Source organism: Lampetra fluviatilis, chromosome 31 (assembly GCF_964198595.1).
Source record: "Lampetra fluviatilis chromosome 31, kcLamFluv1.1, whole genome shotgun sequence".
Classification (NCBI taxonomy): Eukaryota; Metazoa; Chordata; class Hyperoartia; order Petromyzontiformes; family Petromyzontidae; genus Lampetra; species Lampetra fluviatilis.
This window is the reverse complement of record NC_136305.1, coordinates 4,684,432-4,711,349: the sequence shown is the minus strand read 5'-3', so window position 1 is coordinate 4,711,349 and position 26,918 is coordinate 4,684,432.

The window sequence follows — 26,918 nt, the reverse complement described above, 5'->3', positions numbered from 1 at the left end:
GGTGAGCGGGGCCCATCGGCAGGAGCCGAGCCGCGACCAGAATGGCAGCCACGGGGTTTAGATAGAAACGGAGTGAGCGAGATGAGAGGGAAAAAAAACAAAGCACGGACGGAGGAGATGGAGCGAGAGAGATGGAATCGCTCTCGCTCGTTCGCGCAGCCGCTGCTGGATGGGAAACGATTGCACTGACACACACACAAAGACAAAGACAAAGATCCCCCGTATAGCCTTAACAGACTGTAGGGGCAAGTGCTGTTAGCGAGCACCTATGAAGGCCGGAACGGTACACGAGGGGGTGGGTGGCCAGCACCACGCCCGACCGCCTTTGTGTCCCTAGCGGCGATGTTTACACACCGCACCAGATACTCATTTGAGGCTGAGTCGACCTAGGGGAGGCCCGGGAACGATTCAGATAATCGTCACTGGTGTTTGCCGTGAGCGGGAATCAAACCCGGGTCGCCAGGTTCGTAGTGCAGCGCCCTAACCGCTACACCACCGCTCCTCACAAACACACTGACACACACACACTGACATAACGCACACTGACACACACACACACTGACACACGAACACTGACACACACACACACTGACACACACACTGACACACTGACACACACACACTGACACACACTGACACACACACTGACACACACTGACACGCACACACTGACACACACTGACACACACTGACACACACACACTGACACACACACACACTGACACACACACACACTGACACACACTGACACACACACTGACACACACTGACACACACTGACACACACTGACACGCACACACTGACACACACACTGACACACACACACACTGACACACACACGCGCGTATTTTCCTTCTTTTCGTGGTGGGGGTGGAGGGTGGATTTAAAAAAAACATTTCAAATCGTTTCCCAGCAAACAATTATTTTCTTTTGTTTAATTATTAATGCGTTATTTATTTATCTATTTCGTGATATACGCCACCGCTTAATTCGGCTGCAAAGACGCGCGCGCGCGCGGGGGTGTCGCGCGCGCGCTGTCGAGCGGGCACGCGCGCGCGGCAACTCGTTGTCCATCGATTTTGTGTCTTCGGCGTTAGTCTACGAAGCTGCGTTTATTGAATAGCCAAGCATAGGGTCGGCTCTATCATTCGCTACGCGCGCGTGTGTGTGTGTGTGCTGTGTGTAATATATTGTGCATTAGTGGCTTTGTTGGAGATAGGGAGAGAGAGAGGGAGCGAGCGAGCGAGAGAGATAGATAGAAAGGAGGCTAATGACATATATATGCGCGCGGATCTGTATTAATAATAATATAGGAGAGGAAAATCAATGAGCATATTTTCGTGTAATGTAGATCACGGTGTTTCTACATGAGTTGAATGATACGTGTGCGTGTGTGTATGTATTTGTGTACGTGTGTGTGTGTAAAACATCGCCGCGAGGGAGACAAAGGCGGTCGGGCGTGGTGCTGGCCACCCACCCCCTCGTGTGCTGTGCCGGCCTTCATAGGTGCTCGCTAACAGCACTTGCCGCAAAAGTCTATTGAAGCTATGAGCGGGACCTTTGTCTGTACGTGTGCTGCGTGGCGGGGAGCGGTGGCGCAGTGGTTAGCACGCTGCGCTCTCAAACACTGCGACCCGAGTTTGATTCCCGTTCACGGCCAACATCATCTGAAACGGACCCAGGCCCTCCCTTAGGTCGACTTAGCCTAATGTACATGTAAATATATATATATAATTTATCAAAAATTAGCAAGCTGGTGTGGTGTGTAAACATCACCAGTGGAGAGACAAAGGCGGCCGGGCGTTGTGTCTGTTGACCACCAATTCTCTCGTTGTGCGCGTGTTCCGGCCGTATAAATCGGTTGCTCGCTCACACAGCACTTGCCCTAACAGCCCGCGTCAGCTATACGGTGGATCTTTGTATGTATACATACACAACAGACAAAGATGCATCGTGTAGCTTACGTAGACTTATTGATGTGCTGCGCATACATATACGCACACGCATATATATAAAGAACTTAAGAATAAACCCTAACCGACTGGTAAGTGTTGCAAGCGCGCACCTATGAAGGTCGGTGGTCAGCGACACACCCGGCCGCCTTTGTCTCCCTCGTGGCGATGTTTAGGCTGAGTCGACCTAAGGGAGGCCAAGGGGCCGATTGACAAAAATCGTCACTGCTGTTGGTGGCCGTGAGCGAGAATCGATCTCGGATCGCCGTCACTGCGTGTTCAGCAACCACACCCGCCCGTCCGCCTTTGTCTTCCCAGCGGCGAGAGTCTGCAACCGCGGCACCCGGTACTCGAGCCCAGAAACCGGTTCAGATATCGCTCGCCACGAACGTTATCGCCCGCTCGGAAATCGAACCCAACGCAGCGCGGATTCGCAGCGACGTGCGCTAACCACTGCGCCACCGCTCCCCAAACACACACACACACAGGGACGGCGCGGCATGTTCGAGACAGAAAGAGCCCGACCGGGATGTAATGACCGATGTGTGCGGCTTCTTCGCGTTATCTCTCCATATTTGTGGTGTCGGGTTTTCTCTCTCTCTCTTTCTCTCCTGGAGTTCGAGTTTCCTTATCACAAGATGTTATTCTCGTTAATAGTCAAGACTCTGCTGAATAAAACTGCTTCTTGAGACTCTTGCGAGACTGTGCTGGGTGAACAGATTTAATTCTCCGTAATCATCATCATGATCATCATCAGAATCAGAAATCAGAAACGGTTTTAATCGCCATGTAAGTTTGCACAAACAAGGAATTCACTATGGCGGGACGGTGCATACATTGAACAAGTAGGAATCTTAACTTATATAAAAGGTATACACTCTAACTATACTAACGTTACAAAGTATAAGTAATACTAAAGGGCTAAAATCTTTAAAATTATGAATAAGTAGACCTTAAAAAATGCGAAATGTAAAATGTTAATTAGCCGTATAAAACAATCTTAAAATACAAAAATACAAATAAGATTACACGTTGTGTAATTATTATATGATCATCAGCCATGGTCAATCCACTGCTGGACGAAGGCCTCCCCTGGATCCGTGGCGAAATCTTTCACGATCCTTGCGACCTCATCGTAATCCAAAACCGGCGCTCTGCACGTGACCTGATTTCACCACTCATTCACTCCAATAATGACAATGACGATGACGACGACGACGACGACGATGATGTTTTAATCGTACGTGTGTCATCACCTTCATCGTCGACGAGCAATTTGCGTCTGACCTTGACTCGGGTCTCGCCTAGGTTAATTCGGCCTAAAACACAAAAAGACGAATATCCTCCCGTTTAGCCTTAACATACTGTTGGGGCAAGTGCTGTTAGCGAGCACCGATGCAGGCAAGAACGGCACACGAGGGAGCGGGTGGCCAGCACCACGCCCGGCCGTCTTTGTCTCCCCAGTGTCGATGTTTACGCACCGGTTACTCATTTGAGGCTGAGTCGACCTAGGAGAGGCCCAGGACCGGTTCAGATAATCGCCGTTGATTTTGGGCCGTGAGCGGGAGTCGAACTCGGGTCGCCAGGTTCGTAGCGCAGCGCGCACACCACCGCTACACCACCGCTACACACACACGGACACATCAGCAGTCGTGGAGACGAAGTGACAAAGGCGGACGGGCGCCGCTGGGTCTGGCCACGCAATGCAATCCCCCCCCCACGTGCCCCCGGCTGAGTGCAGTCGTAATAGGTGCTCGCTAACAGCAATCGAACCGAGAAGTGATATATTTATTTTACGCATTAATACGAAATGTGCGCGCGTGCGTGTGTCTCTGTGTGTGTGCGTGTGTGTGTCTCTGTGTGTGTGTGTCTCTGTGTGCGTGCGTGTGTCTCTGTGTGTGTCTCTGTGTGCGTGCGTGTGTCTCTGTGTGCGTGTGTGTGTCTCTGTGTGTGCGCGTGTGTCTCTGTGTATGTGCGTGTGTCTCTGTGTGTGTGTCTCTGTGTGTGTGCGTGTGTCTCTGTGTGTGTGTCTCTGTGTGTGTGCGTGTGTCTCCGTGTATGTGCGTGTGTCTCTGTGTGTGTGCGTGTGTCTTTGTGTGTGTGTCTCTGTGTGTGTGTCTCTCTGTGTGTGCGTGCATGTGTCTCTGTGTGTGTGCGTGTCTCTCTGTGTGTGTCTCTGTGTGTGTGCGTGTGTCTCTGTGTGTGTGTCTCCGTGTATGTGCGTGTGTCTCTGTGTGTGTGCGTGTGTCTCTGTGTGTGTGTCTCTGTATGTGCGTGTGTCTCTGTGTGTGTGGCTGTGTGTGTGTGCGTGTGTCTCTGTGTGTGCGTGCATATGTCTCTGTGTGTGTGCGTGCGTTCTGCAGTGTAGCGGTTAGCGCGCCGCGCTACAAACCTGGGGACCCAGGTTCGATTCCCGCTCACGGCCTACACCCGGTGACGAGTATCTGAACCGGTCCTGGGCCTCCCCTCGGTCGACTCAGCCTCAAATGATTACCTGGTGCGATGTGTAAACATCGCCACTTGGGAGACAAAGGCGGTCGGGCGTGGTGCTGGCCATCCACCCCCTTGTGTACCGTTCCGGCCTTCATAGGTGCTCGCTAACAGCACTTGCCCCAACAGTCTGTTACAGGCTACACGGGGGATCTTTGTCTTCTTTTCTGTATATACATATAGATATATATATGCGGTATGGATGTATGTGCGTGCACATAATATATCAATTTGTCAATGTATATGTGGTGTTCGACGTGCTGTTTTGCGTGTGTGTGGACTTGTGTAGTTGCATTGGAGCGGTGGCGCAGTGGTTAGCGCACTGCGCAACGAACCCGGCGACCCGAGTTCGATTCCCGCCGATGGCCAACAACATCGGTCGCTAAATATCCGAACCGATCCTGAGCCTCCACGAGGTCGATGCACCCTCGAATGAGCACTGCAGCTGGTGCGGTGTGTAGGCATCAGCACTGGGGAGACAAAGGCGGTCGGTCGAACACAGCGATGGCAACATCACCCCCTCGAAGTGCGCCGTGCCGGCTCGCGAACAGCATTTGCCCCAAAAGTCTGTAAGCCGAAACGTCTTATAGTCTTTGAAATATATTTATATATCTGTGTGTGTGTTTATACTTATGTACATATACGCACGATCACTTGTGTATATGTATATATGTGCGCAGTGCTGTGCCGGCCTTCATAGGTGCTCGCTAACAGCACTTGCCCTGACAGTCTGTTAAGGCTACACGAGGGATCTTTGTCTTTGTAGTGTTGTGGTAAGCGAGCTGCTCTTCGAGTCGATTCGGCAACCCGAGTTCGATTCCCGCCCACGGCCAACATCTGTAACGAATATCTCAAGCGGTTCTGGGCCTCCCCTAGGTCGACTGAGCCTCTAGCAAGTACCTGATGCGGTGTGTGAACATCGCCATGTGGGGAGACAAAGGCGGCTCGGGGCGTGGTGCTGGCCACCCACCCCCTCGTGTCCTGTGACCGCCTTCATAGGCGCTGCTGCTACTCGCTAACAGCACTTGCCCCAACAGTCTGCCAAGGCTATACGGTGGGTATTTGTCTTTGTCTATATTTATATACAGATCGATGTTTTTATATAAAGGATTTTCTTTATTAAAACCAATGCGACCGAAATGTATTTATCTTTCAATAACGGCGCGCCGAGTATCAGTGGCCCTTATTTCGTTAGGGGATGATTACGGGAGGGCTATGGGGAGATCGAGATGGGGGGCCCAAGGTGAAAGCTCCTGTGGGTTCGGTGACCTTTCTCGCGGTGTCATTCCTTCTCGCCCGTTCCCCGGCCACGGTCGGCATCAGCGGTGAGTGCGTGGCTGTGCGTAGCTGTGTGTGTGGCTGTGTGTGTGACTGTGTAGCTGTGTGTGTGGGAGGCTGTGTGTGACTGCGTGTGGCTGTGTGTGTGTGGCTGTGTGTGTGTGTGTGGCTGTGTGTGGCTGTGTGTGACTGTGTGTGGCTGTGTGTGTGGCTGTGTGTGTGTGTGGCTGTGTCTGGCTGTGTGTGTGTGGCTGTATGTAGCGGTGTGTTGCTGTGTGGCTGTGTGCGTGTGTGGCTGTGTGTGTGTCGCTGTGTGTGTGGCTGTGTGTGCTGTGTGTGGCTGTGTGTGTGTGTGGCTGTGTGCGTGTGACTGTGTGGCTGTGTGTGTGGCTGTGTGTGTGTGACTGTGTGGCTGTGTGTGTGGCTGTGTGTGTGTGGCTGTGTGGGGAGCGGTGGTATAGTGGTCAGCGCGCTGCGCTACGAACCCGCCGACCCCGAGTTCGATTCTCGCTCACGGCCAACACCCAGTGACGATTATCTGAACCGGTCCTGGGCCTCCCCTAGATCGACCCAGCCACAAATAAGTACCTGGTGCGGTGTGTAAACATCGCCACTAGGGAGGCAAATGCGGCCGGGCATGGTGTTGGCCACCCACCCCTCGTGTGCCGTGCCGGCCTTCATAGGTGCTCGCTAACAGCACGTAGACAAAGATCCCTTCTATCGCCTAAACGAGATGTTGGGGGTGTGCGGGATGGCGGTGGTTCAGTGCTGAGCGCGCTGCGTTTGATTCTCTCTCACGGCCACAATGACCAGAAACGATCATTATCTGAACCGGTTCTGGGCCTCAATTGGGTGCCTGGCGCTGTGTGTGTACATCGCCGCTGGCGTGGTGCTGGCCACCCACCCATCCACCCCCTCGTGCACCGTGTCAGCCTCCTTCGCAGCTGCTCGCCTCCAGCACTTGGCCTCAAAGTCTGTTAAGGCTGCGAGGGGCATCTTTGTCTTTGTCTTGTATGCGTGTGAAATGATGGGTGGTGACGATGTGACCCCGGGGTTGATGCGAATCGAACCTAGGTGCGCAGGGTATCGTAGCACAGTGCGCTGACCACCGCTCCACACACACTCGCGCACGATTATATACAAAGGCAAATATGCCCCTTAACAGACTGTTGGGGCAAGTGCTGTTAGCGAGCACCTATGAAGGCCGGAACCGCACACGAAGGGGTGGGTGGCCAGCACCACGCCTGGCCGCCTTTGTCTCCCCAGCGGTGATGTTTACAACACCGAACCAGGCACTCACTTGAGGCCGAGTCGACCTAGGGGAGGCCCGGGTACCGGTTCCGATAATCGTCACGCTGGTGTTGGCCGTGGTCGGGGAATCGAACTCTGGCCGTTAGCCGGGTTGGTAGTGCGGCGCGCTCACCCGCTACACTACCGCTCCCCGCGATTACATCGGCGCACGCGCGCGCGCGCACACACACACACGCGCACGCGCGCGCGCGCGTGTACGTACACGCATATTATACATTCTGGGAAAGTATGGGGACACCTCTGTGTGTTCTCACTAAAATGTATCGCGCTGTCAACACCAATTTCAATTGCGCTGTGTTTATATAAGACTGGGGGGGAGGGGGGGTGTGGGCTTGTGGGGTTTGGTATTCTGGCAGCAAGCGAGGGGAAAAAATATTCGTGGGTTTTAAAAAACAAATAAATATATAATAGCTGTGTGGTTGCGTTTATTTCTTTATTTATTTACCTCCGTGCTTTCAGCTGAGCCCCGGCCATTATCACTGACACAGCAGAAATTCGACCAACGGTAACATACGTGTCACCAAACAAAGACAAAGATGCCCCGTGTAGCCTGTGCCAGACTGGAGGGGCAAGTGCTGTTAGCGAGCACCTATGAAGGCCGGAACGGCTGGGGTGGGTGGGGCAGCACCACGCCCGGCCGCCTTTGTCATTTGAGGTTGAGTCGACCTAGGGGAGACCAATGACCGGTTCAGATATTCGTCACCGGCGTTGGACGTGAACGGGAATCGAACTCGGGACGCCGGGTTCGTAGCGCAGCGCGCTAACCACTACACCACCGCTCCCCACTGTCACACACATACACGCGCACACAAACTCTATACACGTATGCATGTGTGTGTGCGCGTGTTTGTTTTTGGTGGAGCGGTCGTGCAGTGGTTAGCGCTCTGGCAAAAGGCCTGCGTGACTAACCCCACGCATCCCCGGCCGTCTTTGTCTCTGACCAGTGCTGATGTTTTACGTATCGCACCAGGTACTCATTTGAGGTCGAGTCGACCTAGGGGAGAGGCCCCAGGACCGTTTGAAATACCCGGCACTTGTTTTATTCGTCGTGAGCGGGAATCGAACTCGGGTTGGTAACCACTACCGCTACCCCGCGATGTTTACAGGCACACCAAATTGTATACATAAAATAACCCTTTACGCTCATATGTATTTAAACTATATTTACGCGGCAAAATATATGTTTGCCAACGTTTGCTGTCGTATCTGTAAGTGTCTCGACGTTTTGGATTGTATATCGATGGGTTTTATAACCTATATATGTCACATGGCAAATCGCACACATACACCTACTCCTATTACATCGGCCGAAACGAGTCACGCACATTGACAGATTAACAGAATATATTTATATATATATGTGTGTGTGCGCGTGACAGGTACAAAAAGCGCATTTTGGTTAATCCACTGCTGGATGAAGGCCTTCCCAACCGGTGCGGGTCGTGGGGTGGAGGAGGGGGAGGAGGGGGGGGGGTTATTTGGTCATACTTCACCACTCTGGGCCAGTGGCAGATTTGGTGAAACTCTAGATATTGTCGTCATCATTAATTATCATTGGAGAAAAAAAAACATTTAATTTTCACGTGGCCTATTTTGTTTGTATTGGTGCACTACACATTCTCTCACAGTGCTGTATAGGTAGAAAGGAAACACGCGTGGATCGGAGGACACAGACTGCACATGTTAGGGGACATCCGATTAGCACGGTTGGCTACGTACGGCGCGAAAGAAGTTCAACATATACACTGCACATAGACTCAAAACTGCCCATAGACTCACACTGCCCATAGACTCAACACTGCCCATAGACTCAACACTGCCCATAGACTAACACTGCCCATAGACTCAACAATGCCCATAGACTCAACACTGCCCATCGACTCAACACTGCCCATAGACTCAACACTGCCCATAGACTCAACAATGCCCATAGACTCAACACTGCCTATAAACTCAACATTGCACCTCCAATTAGCACGGCTAACTACGTACGGCGTGAAAGAAGTTCAACATACACACATCACATTGGACCGCTTGGGAGTGGGCATCACGCCTCGAGGCTGGAAGCAACGGGGGGGATGGATGGGATGACGCCCGACCCGACGGTCGAGACTCAGAACGGAACAGCAGTCAAAGGAGAGCCGGTGGTTACGACACGGAGGAGCCCTTGGAACGCAACCGCGGAGGAGATGGAGCCACGCAATGGAGTGGCCGCTGGGTCGCGAGACCGCGATGTTCGAGATGGTGGTGACTGATGGCTTTGTAGTGGATAGATCATGGCTGGTGGTGATGATGATGACGGTGGTGCTGATGATGATACACACCACTATGAAGTTAAAAATATTTTTTATTATTTTACTAGGTAAGGCCCACTGAGCTATGTAGCTCTTTTTCAGAAGCGACCTGGCTCACAAACGATAGCTCAACGAAGTGGGCTTATCGTGTGGAAATGTATTAACAGCCAAATACTCGAAACGCGTGAAGTTGATTCTCAACGTGGTTCAACATATACACAGCACATAGACTAACACTGCCCATAGACTCAACACTGCCCATAGACTCAACACTGCCCATATACTCAACAATGCCCATAGACTTACACTGCCCATAGACTAACACTGCCCATAGACTAACACTGCCCATAGACTCAACACTGCTCATAGACTCAACACTGCCCATAGACTTAACACTGCCCATAGACTCAACACTGCCCATAGACTCAACACTGCCCATAGACTCAACACTGCCCATAGACTCAACACTGCCCATAGACTCAACACTGCCCATAGACTCAACACTAACCATAGACTAACACTGCCCATAGACTCAACACTGCCCATAGACTCAACACTGCCCATAGGGAAAAACCGGAGAAAAACCCATGACGGCCACGGGCGTCAGGGTCGGAATGGAACCCACGACCTCCTGGACACCAGGGGAGGGAGTTAACATCTCGCCACCGCGGCGCCCCTGTGAACGTACAGGTTGTGTACTGTCTATAATTATATATATCATCGTGTGCCAAGCTTCACCCAACAATTCACGTGCTATATTTACGCGTACATAAAAGCGAAGTTATGCGTTAATGTTTGTTAAACGATGGTGTAATTTGATATTCTGTAATTAGATAACTGTGTTTTTTTCTCTCTCTCTCTCTCCCTTCATAATAATAATATTAATCATAATTTCGTTCCAACTTTAATGAATTAAAATTAACGGAACGCGTTTTGGGCAATGCGTGAGCATAAGCACAAATCATTTTAAACTCAACACCAGCACAATCATCATCTTCATCATCATAATTAACTCTGCCTTATATGGAACACACTCGCCCGAGAGAGAGAGAGAGGGAGAGGGACATCCCTCGGGGAGATGGAGCGATGTCTGGGTGGATGGATTGTTACATCGTGAGACCTTGAGAGGGATGGGTTTCGGCTTTTGTCGGGGGGGGGGGGCGGGCGAGGGTCTGTATCCAGCAGTGGATTGAGCGTGGCTGATTGTGATGTGTGGTGCGAGTGTAATGTATGCGTAATCTTCTACTTGTTAGACACGGTGACGGCTTGGGGAGGACCTTCATCCAGCAGTGGATCGTTCACAGCTGCTGCTGCTGCTGATGATGTAAAATTTGTGATCTGTGTAGATACGGAATCTATATAATACATAATAATATAATATGTAATGTTGGCTATAAAAAATTTCATACCGAAATTTGCGCATGTTTTGTAGCGTTTGGAGGATATTGTTATACCCTTGACGTATTTGTACGCACTATATGAAATGCACGGTATGTTTGTGGCCTGTGTATTAGCACGAGGTAGGGTTAATGCTCGGAACGTTAGTGACACGATAGCATATTGCCATTGTTGTTAGTTGTGTCCTTCCGTGGCCTCGTGCCGTGCAATGAATTGGATCGGCCCCTCCCAATTCTGTCAGAAATCCCCGCAGTTGCACCGCCTGCACACTCGGCTGTGTTTGCGAGCGCACGTTGCGCCCCGTTGTGTCTTGGGGCATCGGGAGACGAGAGAGAGAGAGAGAGAGAAATGCCCTTACAGTTGGAGAGCGTCGAGAGAGAGAAGAGAGAGGAGAGATGGAAAGGAGAGGGGAGGGAGATAGCGAGTACGAGAGAGAAGAGAGAGGTAACAGATGGAACGGAGAAAAAGGAGAGAGAGGGGGGGGGGGGCCGAGAGAGCTAAGGGAGATAGAGGGCAAGAGAGAGAGAGGGGGGGTGGAGGATGAGAAATGGAGGAGGAAAGAAGGAGCAGCAGAGAGAGGTAACAGAGAGATAAGCAGCAGAGAGGGGGGGAGAGGAGAGAGAGGGGGGGGCGAGAGAGAATGGGACGGAGAGGCGGGAGAGAGGGGGATAGAGAGGGAGGGAGGAGGAGGAGGAGAGAGCAAGGTAACAGAGAGATATGGAATGGAGACGGGGGGAGGCGTGGAGGGCGAGCGAGCGAGAGAGAATGGAGGCAGAGATGCGAGCGAGCGAGCGAGCGAAGGGAGAGCGAGCAATGGAGGGAGGCGGTGGTGGGGGGCGAGGGGGGAGGTGGGGGGCGAGGGGGGGGGGTACGGTGGGGGGTAGACTCTGCATTAATGTCCCATAAATCTCTCTCTCTCTCTATAAACGACAGGGTAACGCAAACGCATTGTGCGACCATTGCTCAGGCGATATCCCCCCGCCCCTTACCCCGATCTGTGCATCTCCGCGCGTTCTTGCGACAACAAAAAAAAATTAATAACTAATACGCAATAATATAATTATATTACAACAATAACAACAGTAATTATTTAAATAATGCCAGCAGCTCCCTTAATAACGTTTACCCCATTTCTGTCCGTTTGTTTGTCGTCGTAATTATTGAGAGCGCGTGCGCGTTTTTTTTTTTTGCGCTCACAAGGACGATGTGGTTTGCAGAAATAAATATTTAATTATTCAACAACGACACAACAACAAGAACAGCAGCAGCAACAACAACAACAAAATAATCCGGCTTTTAATGAGGTGAAACCCAATTTCTGACTGTTCGAAATTGTAATTATTGACAGTGCGTGTGCGTGTACGTGTGTTGTTATACACTGCGGCGGAGCGGTGGGGCAGCGGTTAGCGCGCTGCGCTACGAAACCCGGAGACCCGGGTTCGATTCCCGCTCACGGCCAACACCCAGCGACGATTATCTGAGCCGGTCCTGGGCCTCCCATAGGTCGACTCAGCCTCAAATGAGTAGCTGCTGCAATGTGTAAACATCGCCACTGGGGAGACAAATGCGCTCGGGCGTGGTGCTGCCCAACCACCCCCTCGCTAAAACATCACTTGCCCCAAGAGTCGGTAATTATAGTCTATACGGGGGATCTTTGTCTTTGTTGTTTTGTTATACTGCACAGCACTTGCAAACACACGGCACCAAAATTTAAGACTGAGTCGACCTAGGGGAGGTCCAGTGCCGGTTCAGATAATCGTCACTGGGTGTTGGTCGTGGGCAGAAATTGAACTCGATGTACGACTTCCGCGTGTGTATGCGTGTGCAATGCGTGCGCTGTGGGGAGCGGTGGCGCTGTGGTTAGCACGCTGGATTACGAATCCCGGCAACTCGAGTTCGATTCCTACTCACGGTCACCAACACCGGTGACGATTATCTCCGAACCAGTCCCGGGTCTCTGCTAGGTCGACTCAGCCTTCATATGTCCTCGCCAACAGCACTTGTCCCAAAAAAAAATATCCGTCCATGCTATACGGGGGATCTTTGCTTTTTGACTGTCATCACAATCATCATCATGAGCAGTAGCCATGTTCAATCCACTGCTGCGTGTAACCCCTTCTTCCCCACTCACGATGCTGCCACGTGTGTGTGTGTGTGTAGCTACATCCTACTCTGGGTGGCTGTGTATGTAGGATTTATGTACGTCTGTGTGTGGATGCTTATGCGTATACGTATTTGTGTGTTCCGAAACAGTACTGCGTATTTGTGCCCAGGTTACGTGCGTTTTGTTGACTATCGGCGCGAGTGTGCATCTATCATTGAGTGCGCCAATTGTAGTTAATTATATATGTGCACCTTTGTAATGAGAATAGCCCGCAAACCTTAATCTTGCACCGTAGTTTTTGTATTACTTCATCGTTATACGCGCGTGTGTATACGTATATATATATATTGTGTGCGGTGGGGAGCGGTAGCGCAGCGGTTAGAGTTCGATTCCCGCTCACCGCTTCGAAGCGGTCCTGGGCCTCCCCTAGGTGGACTCAGCCTCAAAAAATGCAGCACCCGGCGGGGTGTCTCAACATCAGTACCGGGGAGACAAAGGCGGCCGGGCGTAGTGCTGGCCACCCGTCCACACACAACCTCTCATAGGTGCTGCTCGCTATCAGCACGTGCCCCAACACTATTTACATCAGCCAAACGGTATGGAATGGCGGTGCACCTGTGTGTGTAGCAGTATACGTGTACATAGCGGAGGGTATTACCATATAAACCAAACAATGTGTGTGTTTTTTTTATTTTACCAGCTAAGATCCAATGAGCTCTATATATATCTCTCTCTTGCAGAAGCGACCTGGCCATCAAAAATGATATACTCAACGAAGTAGACTTATCATCATCATCAGCAGCATTATTACCACGTGGAAATTTATAGCAGCAGCAGCGAAATAATCTAAATGCGTAGTGATGTTGATTCTCAATGTGGATTGGGCGGGGGGGAAGAAGTAAACAAACCGGAGGACCCGGAGAAAAATCCACGCGACCACGGCGAGAGAGAGAGAGAGAGGGGGGGTGAGACACGCAAACTCGCTTTCGACCGCGAAACTCGTGGCGTTGTTGCATTGTCGCCGTGCGGGCGAAGACGAAGAGGCGCGCCGATGGGAGAGAGACAAAGGAGGCCGTGAGTTATGAGTGTAATGTCAAGGGGTCTCGCATCAGACCCCCAATCACTCGTTGTGTTAGCGCCTGCCCAGCGCTCCGCGCGGTTTTTTGGTTCAACTGCTTGCAAATGTTATAGAATTTATACAAAGGGCCGTTCGTATAATTTGTTAATTTTTTAGCGGCCGCTTGACAAGCAGGCATCGGGGGGCTTGGGATTTTTGCTGTGAGCTATGGCCATATGTGTGCTTGTCTAGATGTGTGTGTGTGCGCGTGTCTAGATGTGTTTGCGCGTGTGTGGGGAGCGGTGGCGCAGCGGTTAGGGCCGCTGCGCTACGAACCCGGTGGCCCGAGTTCGATTCCCGCTCACGGCCACCGACACCCCGTGACGATTATCTGAACCGGTCCTGAGCATCCGCTACGTCAACTCAGCCTCAAACATGAATACCTGGTTCGGTGTGTAAATAATCGTCAGTAGGGAGACAAAGGCGGCCGGGCGGTATGATGGCCACATCACCCCCGTTCCGGCCTTCATAGGTGCTCGCTAACAGCACTTGCCCGAACAGCATGTTAAAGGCTATACGGGTGATATTTGTCTTTGTATAGTGTGAATGGCTTTGTGTATTGTGCTTGTGGTGTGTATTGTGTTGATACGTGCATTTGTGTGTGCGTATATATATGTGTACGTGTATCAAATAAAAAAATAGCTTATTGCTAACTGCACATGCGGCAATAATCTATGTAAGTTATACGGGAGATCATTGTATGTGTGCGTGTACATGCATCTATGTTTGCGTGCGCGTATAAATACATTTCCTGTGCATATATGTGCGTGTACACACGTGTCTATGTAATGGATAATGCCGCACAAGCCCAATTAACATGAATAAAACACATTCGTCAATAACACTGTGGACTTAAAAGAAAATTAATATATATATAATGTGCGACGTTTCCGGCAACAACCCTTCTTCACAGCACGTACATATTTGCGTTTCTTTACACGCGTATGACATTTTATACTTGATTTGATAATTACCTACGCTGGGCCTCCCCTAGGTCAGTTCAGCCTTGAATTAATGCATTTCGCTGTGCGTATTTCTGGTGAAACGTTCCGCCCTTAATAGGTGCTCGCTAACAGCACTTGCCCCCTCCCACAGTCGGGTAAGGCTCTACGGAGGGATCTTTGTCAGCTGTGTATGTGTAGAGTGGGCGGATTGTCACATCGCCGTTTTGGCCGGGAGGTATTCATCCAGCAGTAGATAGTCGGATGGCCGATTAGGATGACGACGATGCCCGTATGGCACGCGCACGCGCGTACGCATACACGTGGATTACGCACTCACGCCGCTTTATAACGTTTAACAAAGACCCCCTCTTTAGAGACACTTTGGGGCAGCAGCAGCAGCTATGAAGGCCGGCACGCTGCACTCGATGGAGTGGGTGGACAGCACCACGCCCGGTCGCCTTTGTCTCTCCAGTGCTAGTGTTTGCACGCCACGGCAGCTACGCAATTTGAGGCTGAGTTGACCTAGGAGAGGACCCGTCACTGACTTTGGTGGTGGCCGTGAGCGGAAGACTGACCTCGGTTCGCCGGGTTTTGTAACGTTGCGCGCTAACCACTGCGCCACCGCTCCCCCAACAAACATACACACATATATATACACACACTCGCGCGCATACACAACGTATACAGGCAACGTATATAACACAAGGGCTCTATGTGTTCTTCCGACGCAATTAAATCACCCCATCACCAGTTAATTACGAAGATTACGGTGCGAAAAACCTGTTCGCGAGGACATTGCACAGATGCATCGTACGCACGCCGATTGCAAAACAATGACAGTCAACCGCAAAAAACATTACACAGAGAGAGAGGTTGTGAACAGTTTTGTTCACGAGTACCACCTTCATGTGCATATCCAGTTCATACAAAGAAAAATATCCCCCGTGTAGCCCTAACAGACTGCTGGGACAAGTGCTGTTAGCGAGCACCTATAAAGACCGGCACGGCATGGCCAGCACCACGCCCGGCCGCCTTTGTCTCCCCCAGTAGCGGTGTTTTACACACCGTACCAGGTGCTCGTTTGAGGCTGAGTCGACCCAGGAAAGGCCCAGTCCCGGTTTAGATAATCGTCACGGGTGTTGGTGACCGTGAGCGGGAATCGAACTTGGCTCGCGAGGGCTTGTAGCGCTACACCACCGCTCCCCCTACACACACATACATGTAAGCATATAGGTACACGCATGTGTATATATAACAATACATCTGCCAATCCACTGCTGGATGGAGGCCTCCCGTCTCCCCACGTGTTAACCAGCCCCTGCCAAGGCCTGCGCTGTGCACGAGGAGGAGGTGGCCAACACCACGCCCGGCCGCCTTTGTCTCCCCAGTACTGTTGTTTCACACACACACAGACACACACACACACACAGACACACACAGACACACACGCGTTTGTCTCAGCTTCATTCGACACCCGTGGAGAGATCGATCCAAGCTGACGGGAGGGTCCCGGATACCAACGATCTCCACTGATGCGGGCCGTGGCCGTGAATCGAATTCAGGGAGCGCTTGGGTTCGTCTGTGCAGTGCGCTCACCGCAGCGCCACCGCTCCCCACGAGACAAAGACCCCCCCCCCCCATTAGCCGAGGAGGGACAAATGCTGTTAGAAAGCACCAAAGACAAACATCCCCTCGTGTAGCCGTAACAGACTGTTGGGGCAAGTGCTGTCAGCGAGCACCTACGAAGGCCGGCACGGCACACTGGGGGGTTGGGTAGCCAGCACCACGCCCGACCACCTTTGTCTCCCCAGTGGAAAGTTTTTTTTTTACACACAGCACAAAGTACTCATTTGAGGCTGAGTCGACCTAGGGGAGGCCCGGGGACCGGTTCAGATAATCGTCACCGGTGTTGACCGTGAGCGGGAATCGAACTCGGGTGGCCAGGTTCGTAGGACAGCGTAGCGCTAACCGCTACACCACCGCTCCCCACGCACAGACCACAGGCCAAGCAGGGACGCGACATCCATGGCTCAACAGCCATAGATAGCTGCTGCTGCTGCTACTGCTGTTGCAGCAGTAGCAGCAGCAGCTATTGATTGAGCTGCTACGGCTGTTACTGCTACTGCTCATGTTTGATACTAATGCTGCTACTACTGCTGTAGTTGCTCCTACTACTGCTGATGCTACTACTACTACTGCGGCTACCACAGCAACTGCTGCTAATACTGTTGTGATGGTAGTGATGGTGATGATGTTGGTGATGGTGGCGATCGACTAAGCCTCAAATGCGTACCTCGTGCGGTGTGTAAACAAGGCCACTAGGAGGGAAGTAATAAAATAATAAAAATAAAACATAATAAAATTATGTTTTATTTTGTATTATGTTTTATTTTTATTATTTTATTACTTCCCTTCTACGTGACTTTACCGAAAGAACCAAGAAGATGAATCCCTGCAGTCACGAAAGCTTTAAATCGAAATTTAAGGCCACTAGGGTGACAAAGGCGGCCGGGCCTGGTGCCGGCCACCCACCCCCTCGTGTTCCGTGCCGATCCGCATAGGTGCTCGCTAACAGCACTTGTCCCAACAGTCTGTTAAGGCTATACGGGGTATCTATGTGGGTAGTGATGATGAGGATGATGGTGGCAATGATGGCGGTGGTGATGGTGATTATGATGTTGGTGATGGTGGTGCTAATGATGTTGATGATGGTGCTAATGATGTTGATGATGGTGGTGGTGATGATGATGTTGATGATGGTGGTGGTGATGGTGCTAATGATGTTGATGATGGTGCTAACGATGTTGATGATGGTGGTGGTAATGATGGTGATGATGATGCTGGCGATGGTGGTGATTACGTTGATGATGATGATGATGAAGTTAATGATGATGGTGGTGTCACAGGACCGGCAAATGTGGAACGCGAAACCCGCACGCGTGTCGTCTCTGTTGTGCAAAGCTTTCGGGCCGCGGTGATTTATGTACTGAATAAGCCTCGGCCCGTAACTCACCACCACCACCACCAACCACCGCCACCACCGCTGCCTTATAACCCCTCTCCAGCAACGTGCAGCCCGACAGAGAAGCTCGGCCGAAAGCCATCGCCCTACCTACCCTACTACCTACCCTACTACCCTACTAACCTACCCTACTACCTACCCTACTACCTACCCTACTACCAACCCTACTACCAACCCTCTACCAACCCTACTACCTACCCTACTAACCTACCCTAATGCCTACCCTGCTAACCTACCCTACTAACCTACCCTACTACCTACCCTACTACCTACCCTACTAACTACCCGCGTCTGGTTGTTTTTGTTACATTTATTTCTGTCGTTTCGGCATTGGAGTCCGACGTTCCGCGCCTCGCACGTAGCCGCGTGGGGGGACTTCTTCTGCTGCCGGAGGGGCTGTCGTGGTTGTGGTTGTCGTGCTGTTAGGTGCTGCTACTACTCGCGAACAGCACTTGCCCCAATAGTCTGTCAAGGCTACCCGGGGGAGGGGGGATTTGTCTTTACCTTTGTGTAGCGCCCTCTCTCTCTCTCTCCCGCGTGTCTTCTTCGGGGTTTAACCGGGTGTCGTGTGCGGCCATGGTTGTCCGACGTTTCGGTGCCGCGTGCTGGAAGTTTCTTCAAAATCAGTTCCTTCAGTAAAGCTGCCGAAAGGAGCTCGCGGCACGTGCTCGCGGAACGTCGGACATCGTGTGCGATCACGCGCACACATATTGAAGAGCTACACAGTCGGACAGCACTTACCGTGACATTCTACGCAGCAGGAAAGAGAAGAGCTGGATTGCCGTGTTGGGCTCGGTGCTGCGTGTTGTATTTTTAAAATTGTCGGGTTTAGTAATTTTATTGTGGACAACTTATTGTAGTTCTGTGCGTGTAGCTGTTTCTGTTGGCGTGTGCTATGAATAAGGGTCAGTAGCCGAAACGTCGGCGATCATACACAGCAGTCTGTTGTTGACGCGTGTGTTATTGTTGACCGTGCTTGCACATCATCGCAGCAACGGCGGCAGAATTAGCAACACAATCTAAGTTGGTTTGTGTACGCGCGCGACGATGTGTGTTTTGCTTGTGTGTCTGTGTGTGTTTCATGCTCGCTGACAGAGGAGGGGGGTCTTTGTCCTTTTGGTTTAATGTCCTGGATCGATTGCGACGAATAGGCAATGTTTAAATACTCCTACTGAACGTTCTCTTATCCACTGCTGGATGAATGCCTCCCCCTCACCCCACCTCCCCCCCCAAGCGCCGTACGTTAACACACGGGGTCGTGCGGTGATTGTTTGACCATACTTCACCACACTGGTCAGTGCGAGTTGGTGAAGTTGAAAGTCGATGGTGAGATTGGGAGGTGGTGGTGGGGAGGTGGTGGGGGCGATACGGGGAGGCTAGGAGATGTTAACTACCTCGCCTGGCACACAGGAGGTCGTAGGTTCGATGCCGACCATGACGCTTGCTGTATATTTGAAGTTTGCGTGTCTCTCTCTCTCTCTCATCATCATCAGGATGGCTATGAGATGTTAACTACCTCGCCTGGTACACAGGAGGTCGTGGGTTCGATGCCGACCATGACGCCTGCTGTATATTTGGAGTTTGCGTGTCTCTCTCTCTCTCATCATCAGGACGGCTATGAGATGTTAACAACCTCGCCTGGTACACGGGAGGTCATGGGTTCGATCTCGATCCTGACGCCTGCTGTATATTTGGAGTTTTCTGGTCTCTCTCTCCGTGGTCGCGTGGATTTTTTCTCCGGGTCCTCCGGATTTTCCCCTCTACATTTAGAATCAACATCACGCGTTTAGAGTCTTTGGCTGCTGTAAATGTCCACTTGATGAGCCATTTCGTCGAGCTATCGTAGCTCAGTGGGCCTAACCTGGTGAAACAAACAAAATAAAAAAAATAGATTTATTGTTCAGATGCCACTGACGTTCGACGTGGCCTGGAATTTGAACCGGGAATGCGCCAACTACTGCGCCACCACTCCCCGTAAGACGATCGACATATACGTACTCTGCGCGAGATGATATATGTTACCGTCTTAATCATGTTGCAAAAGGTTAGTTGTTATTGTGAGTTCGTAGTCTAAGCTCACGTCTCCCGTACAAGGGAAGAATCCATCTATATACGTCTGAGTCTCTGTTTAGGTGTGTGTAAGTCCACGTGTTTCTATGTTTTCTTATAGGTTTGTATACAAGTCACTGGGTGTATACACAAGTCTTTGGGTCTCTGTGTAGGTCTGTGTAAGTCCATGTGTTTCTATGTTTTCCTATGGGTTTGTATACAAGTCACTGTGTGTATACACAAGTCTATGGGTCTCTGTGTCGGTCTGTGTAAGTCCACGTGTTTCTATGTTTTCCTATGGGTTTGTATTTAAGTCACTGGGTGTATGGCTCTCTATGTAAGTCTTGTGGGTCTATATATGTATGGGGCCTATGTAAATATGGATGTCTCTATGTATATCTATTAATGTATGGGGCTTGTGTAAGTCTATAGGTCTCTATGTATATCTATATATGTATGGGGCCTATGTAAGTCTGGAGGTCTCTATGTATGTCTATGGGTTTCTAACTAGAGCGGGTATTTATCGCGCGTTTATTTGTAACGATACAATTTAAACACGCCTATTTAAATTGTAAAACATTACTACCGCTACGCTATGAAAACCACATTAGTGTGCGGATTGTCTGTTACGTTATTCTGCGATTATTCTCAACAGATGAGTGTGATCATTTTCATTTGCACATGTATACATGTGTGTACTTGTGTATTAACGATTATCTAAACCGGACCTGGGCCTCCCCTAGGTCGACTCAGCCTTATATGAGTGCCTGGTGCGATGTTCAAAACATCAGCACTGGGGAGACAAAGGCGGCCGGGCGCGGTTCTGACCACACCAGCCCCTCGTGTATCGTTTCGGCCTTCATCGGTTCTAGCACTTGCCCCAACATAACATCAAATGCTATACGGGGGACTTTTGTCTTCATGTGCTTCTGGGTTAATATGCGCCCTATTGGACGTGTATAGGGTTGGCGTACATACATATTTATATATGTACTTATTATACCGTGTCTGTACATCTAAGGGAGCGTGCGTGCGCGTTGTATATCTGTGCGTGCCTAGGTCGACTCAACCTCAAAAGAGTAACCTGGTTCGGTGTTGTAAACATCGCCCCCGGGGAGACAAAGGCGGCCGGGCGTGATGTTGGCCTTCATAGGTGCCTCGCTGCGTCTGTGTCTTTGAGTTACTGGGATAATGGGCGCGTGCGTGTGTGTAAATCACATCGTTTCTACGTCTCTCGCACGCACCCACACACACGTATCCTTGCATGCCCACGTATGTACACGCGTTGTGTGGGTGTTTACGTGTGTATATTTGTACACATGGACAGAGCGAGCGTGTGCGTTTCTGTGTTTGTTGTGTACTTGGGGCATATATATATATACATATGTGTGTGTGTGGGCAGGTTAATGAGTGTGTATATTTCTGCGTACACAGGTGTGTGTATATATTTGTCATATTAACAGGCTGAGTGTGTGCATGTGTGTGCTAGTGTCTGCGTGGGTATATGTGTCCATATGTGCGTGTCCGTTTGTGTGTGTTGTATGTGTGTGTGTGTGAAGAGTGATGGCTTTAATTGTGTGTTCGCTAACAGCACTTGCCCCAACAGTCGACTAAAGGCGACACGGGGGCTCTGTGTGTCTCTTGTGCAGAGGCTAGCGCGCTGCACTGGGATCCCGGCGAGCCGAGTTCTACTCCCGCTCACGGCCAACATCAGTTTTGAAAATCTGAACCGGTCCTGGGCCTCCCAGTCGAGGTGATGACTCAACCTAAAATGAGTACCTGGTGAGACAAAGGCGGCCGGGCTTGGTGTTGGCCCACACCACACCCAACCCCCCTCGTGTTCCGTCGAGGCCTTAATTGATGCTCGCTAACAGCACTTGCCCCAACAGTATGCGAAGGTTATACGGGAGATCTTTGTCTAAGTGAATGAACGATCTTGAGTTCTTGTACGTTGTGTGGGCTTACGTCTGCTCCGTGTTGGAGTGAATGAATAAGCGAGTGGGTCAATGAGTGAAGAAACGAGTGAGTGAATGAGCGGGTGAGTGAGCGAGTGAATGAGTGAGTGAATGAGCGATTGAGTGTGTGAATGAGCGAATGAGTGAATGAGAGCGTGAGTGAATGAGTGAGTGCGTATATGTATGTATGTGTGCGCCTTTGAAAATTCTGCCTGTGGGTGTCTCCGTAAAATATTGCTTGTATTTGTGTCCTTGTAGAGATATATACATTTGATTTTGAATCTATAATTAAATAGGCTTGCCAATGTATATGAACGACCCAGTGTGTGTGTGTCATTATAGATTATATGTATATATATATGGCTAAGTCGGTGAGCGAGCCAGCGAGTGAGTCTGTGAGTGAGTTCGGTCAGTCTGAGTGAGGCTGTCCATCTGTGAGTGAGTCAGTGGGTCAGTCTGTGAGTGAGTTCGGTCAGTCTGAGTGAGTATGTCCGTCTGTGAGTGAGTGAGTGGGTGGGTCAGTTGGTGTGTGAGTCTGTCCGTCTGTGAGTGAGTGAGTGGGTCTGTTGGTGTGTGAGTCTGTCCGTCTGTGAGTGAGTCTGTGGCTCAGTCGGAGGGTGAGTCTGTCAGTTTGTGAGTGAGTGGGTCAGTTGGTGTGTGAGTCTGTCCGTCTGTTAGTGAGTCAGTGGGTCAATCTGTGAGTGAGTCTGTCCGTCTGTGAGTGAGTGAGTGGGTCAGTTTGTGAGTGAGTCTGTCCGTCTGTGAGTGGGTCAGTTGGTGTGTGAGTCTGTCAGTCTGTGAGTGAGCCTGTAGCTCAGTCGGAGGGTGAGTCTGTGGGTAAGTCGGTGGGTGAGTCTGTGAGCGAGTCGGTGAATGCCCTCCGTGTATGTGACCGCTCTCCCCTTCTCCCCCCTCGCCCGTGGCTCTGTCTCTCTGGAACAACGATCACGCTTTGTCTCTCCCCTCTCTCTCCCCTCTCTCCCCGCTCTGTCTCCTCTCCGCACGACCCCGCGGCGCGCATCGGGGTTCACCTCGAGGACACGGCCACTCAGCGGCCCTCCTCCCTCTACCCTCTACCCTCATCAACCACCTCCTCGCCCCTGTCTCCTCCTCTTATCCTCGTCCTCCGCTTTCATCATCATCATCATCCACTCATCTCCCTTCTCGACCACCCTTCTCCACGTCTCATCCTCCCTCCTCCTCATCCTCGCCCTCATCTCATACTGGTGCGATTCTCGTGCTCAGCCGCCGCCTTCCCATCTCCTCCTCCCCATCATCGACCCTTTAACCTCGTCCTCCACCCGTCTCACTTCCCTCTCATCCTCACCCGACGCCTCCTCGCCCGCTCTCCCACGTGCTCCTCCCCGCTCGGAAGTTCGAGTCTCGGACTCACTGAACTCTTGACCCCCACGTCTCCGTCCGACTGGTTGACTTCAAATTTCCGCGTGTCTGTGTGTGGAGGTTGGGGGGGGGCAGCGATTGCGGCTCACGATCAGCGACTAAATATCTTGAACCGGTTCTGGGTCTCTCCGAGGTCGACTCAGACTGAAATGAGTACCTGGTGTCGGAGAGACAAAGGCGGTCGGACGTGGTTCTGGCCAACCAACCGCAGGACCTCGTGCGCCGTGCCGGCCTTCACAGGTGCTCGCTAACAGCACTTGTCCCAACAGCCTGTGCAGGCTATACGGGTGGGGGGGGGGCTTTGTCTTTTTGCGTATTCGGTGATTTTGCGGTGTGTTTTGTATGCATTCACGTGTGCGTGTGTCTGTGTGCGTGTGTGTGTGCGTGTGCGTGTGTGCGTGTGTCTGTGTGCGTGTGTCTGTGTGTGCGTGTGTCTGTGTGCGTGTGTCTGTGTGCGTGTGTCTGTGTGTGCGTGTGTCTGTGTGCGTGTGTCTGTGTGCGTGTGTCTGTGTGTGCGTGTGTCTGTGTGCGTGTGTCTGTGTGCGTGTGTCTGTGTGCGCGTGTCTGTGTGTGCGTGTCTGTGTGTGCGTGTGTCTGTGTGCGTGTGTCTGTGTGCGTGTGTCTGTGTGTGCGTGTGTCTGTGTGCGTGTGTCTGTGTGCGTGTGTCTGTGTGCGCGTGTCTGTGTGTGCGTGTCTGTGTGTGCGTGTGTTTGTAGTGTAGCGGTTAGCGCGACGCTGCACTACGAACCCAGCGACCAACACCCAGTTGCGATTATCTGAACCAGTACTGGGCCTCCCGTAGGTCGACTCAGCCTCAAATGAGTACCTGGTGCGGCGTTTAAACATCGCCACTGGGGAGACAAAGGCGGTCGGGCGTGGTGCTGGCCACCCATCCACCCCCTCGTGTGCCGTGCCGGCCTTCATAGGTGCTCGCTAACAGCACTTGACCGTACACTATATTAAGGCTATACGCGGGATCTTTGTCTTTGTTTGTTTAAGACCTTCCTAGGTGCTCGCTAATTGCACTTTGCCCTCCAGTCCGTGAAATGCTACCCGGGGGATCTTTGCATTCCATTGGTGCGTGTCCGAGGTCGACTCAGCCTCAAACGAGTACCTGGTGCGGTGTGTAAACGTTTGTGGTGCGTTTAATAGTTTATCTGATGTGCACCTAGTCTGGCACAAGCGCCGCGGGGAAGTCAACGGCACTTACGGGCGAATGGCGGTTGTTGTTGTTGTTGTTATTGTGAAGTGTGTTTTGTGAGTTGCATTGCGCGGTATTTTGTGAATTTACAGCACTTGCCCCAAGAGTCTTGTAAGGCTATACGGGGGATCTTTGTCTTTGTCGTTGCATGTGTGTGTGTGTATATGTAAGGTCTAGACACACCAACACTCTCTCTCTCTCATGTCAACACAAATATACATCTTACACATATTACACTGTACACCGCACAATGCATACAATACACTCAAATACACAAACAAAAAACAAAGACTGTTGGGGCAAATTGCTGTTAACTAGCGACTACATATACACACAGCCACGCACAATTCGCACACAATCACACACGTACACACAATGCACACACGATGCACACACACTCCACAAAAAATATACACCTAATTACATACACACAATACACCCACAATTCACCCACGATGCACTTACCACATTGCACAATGACAAAGATCTAGCCTTAACAGATTGTTGGGGAGCGATAGACGAGGGGGTTGGTGACCAACACCACGCCCGACCGCCTTTGTCTCTCCAGTGGCGATCTTTTTAAAACACCGCACCAGGTACTAATTTGAGGCTGAGTCGACCTAGGGGAGGCCCAGGACCGGTCCAGGTAATCGTCACAGGAGCACAACGCACGAACTGCTACACTACCGCTCCCCACATTGCATACACACGCACACGTACGTACCACCACCTAGACACTCTACAGATACATGCACACGCCACACACACAATCAAATGTAATGGCACACACACAATCACACTAAACACCAACCACACACCCCACATATATATGCACACACGACAAATGATAAATACGCACAATAACATTTCATCGCACACGCGATACGTTCACACTACACACCACCCCACACTCATATGCGTACAGTGCACACACCCACACTACACACAACAAACACACACAATCACACGCAGACACAATCACACTCCCCTCCGCCAACGCACTCTTCAGATATGCACAAACACACAACTATGCTCACACACAAAAACACAATCACACACACACACACTACACACAATCACACACGCACTAGACAAAAAAACACAATCACACACGCACACACTACACAAAATCACACACACACTACACAAAATCACACACACACACACTACACACAATCACCCTACACACAATCATACACACACCCCTCCACAGGTCTGAATGAGCCGTATAATTTGCTGGTCTATTTTGCCATGTATATTCTACATGAGGACACGTATGATTAGTGTGTGTTGTGTATAAATACACACAAAAACACACACATTCCCCCCTATAGCCATTAATAAACTGTAAGAGCAAGTGCTGTTAGCGAGCACCTATGAAGGCCGGCACGGCACACGAGGGGGTGGGTAGCCAGCACCACGCCCGACAGCCTTTGTCTCCCCGGTGAAGATGTTTACACACCGCACCAGCTACTCATTTGAGGCTGAGTCGACCTAGGGGGAGGGCCCAGGACCGGTTCAGATAATCGTCGCTGTTTGTTGGCCGTGAGCGGGAATCGAACTCGGGCGTCCAGGTTCGTAGCGCAGCGTAGCGCTAACCGCTGCACCACCGCTCCCCGCTATAAACGCACACACACACACACGGAGACATCATCGCACATACGCACACACATTACTACCACACCACGACACGCAGCATCGCGTCGCATCTCGCCTCGCCACCAAAAAAAACCACTCCAGCATGGAGTCTTCTCTCTCTCACTCGGGGGGAGCGAGAGATGAGGAGGAGGTGGTGGTTGTGGTGAGATTCGCGTGGACTCGGAGGCTTCTGTGGACCACGGGTTGATTCGCAGCCAGACGGCCGCATCGGAGAGAGAGAGAGAGCGAGCGAGCGACCTGCTCTCTCTAATCTCTCTTCGTCTCCCGCCTCTCTCCTCCCGTGCCTCGCCTGCGTCTCCTTACCTCCCATCCACAAGGTCTCTCTTCCCTCCCCCTTCCCCCCCCCAATCTCTCTGTCCTATTCCCTCTCCCTCTCTTTCCACCATTCTCCTCTCTAATATCCTTCGCTCTGATATCTCTCCCCTGTCTTTCCCCCTACTCTCGTCTCTCTCTCTCGTCCTCGTCTTTCCCCCCTCTTGTTTCTCTCTCCTCTCCGTGTAATATCTCATCCTCTCTCATCTCCCCTCTCCTCTCCCATCTCCCTCTCATCTCCCCCCTCTCTCCCTCCCCTCTCTCTCTCCCCCTTCTTTCCCTCCCTCTCTCCTCCCTCTCCGCCGGTGTGCACCAATCGGACCCGGCTGGGCGCGCCGGGGTCAGGGACGGGATAGCAGAGTTCAAGAGGTCATGAGGTACTGCAGAGTGTGTGTGTGTGTACATGTGTGTGTGTGTGTGTGGTGCGGTG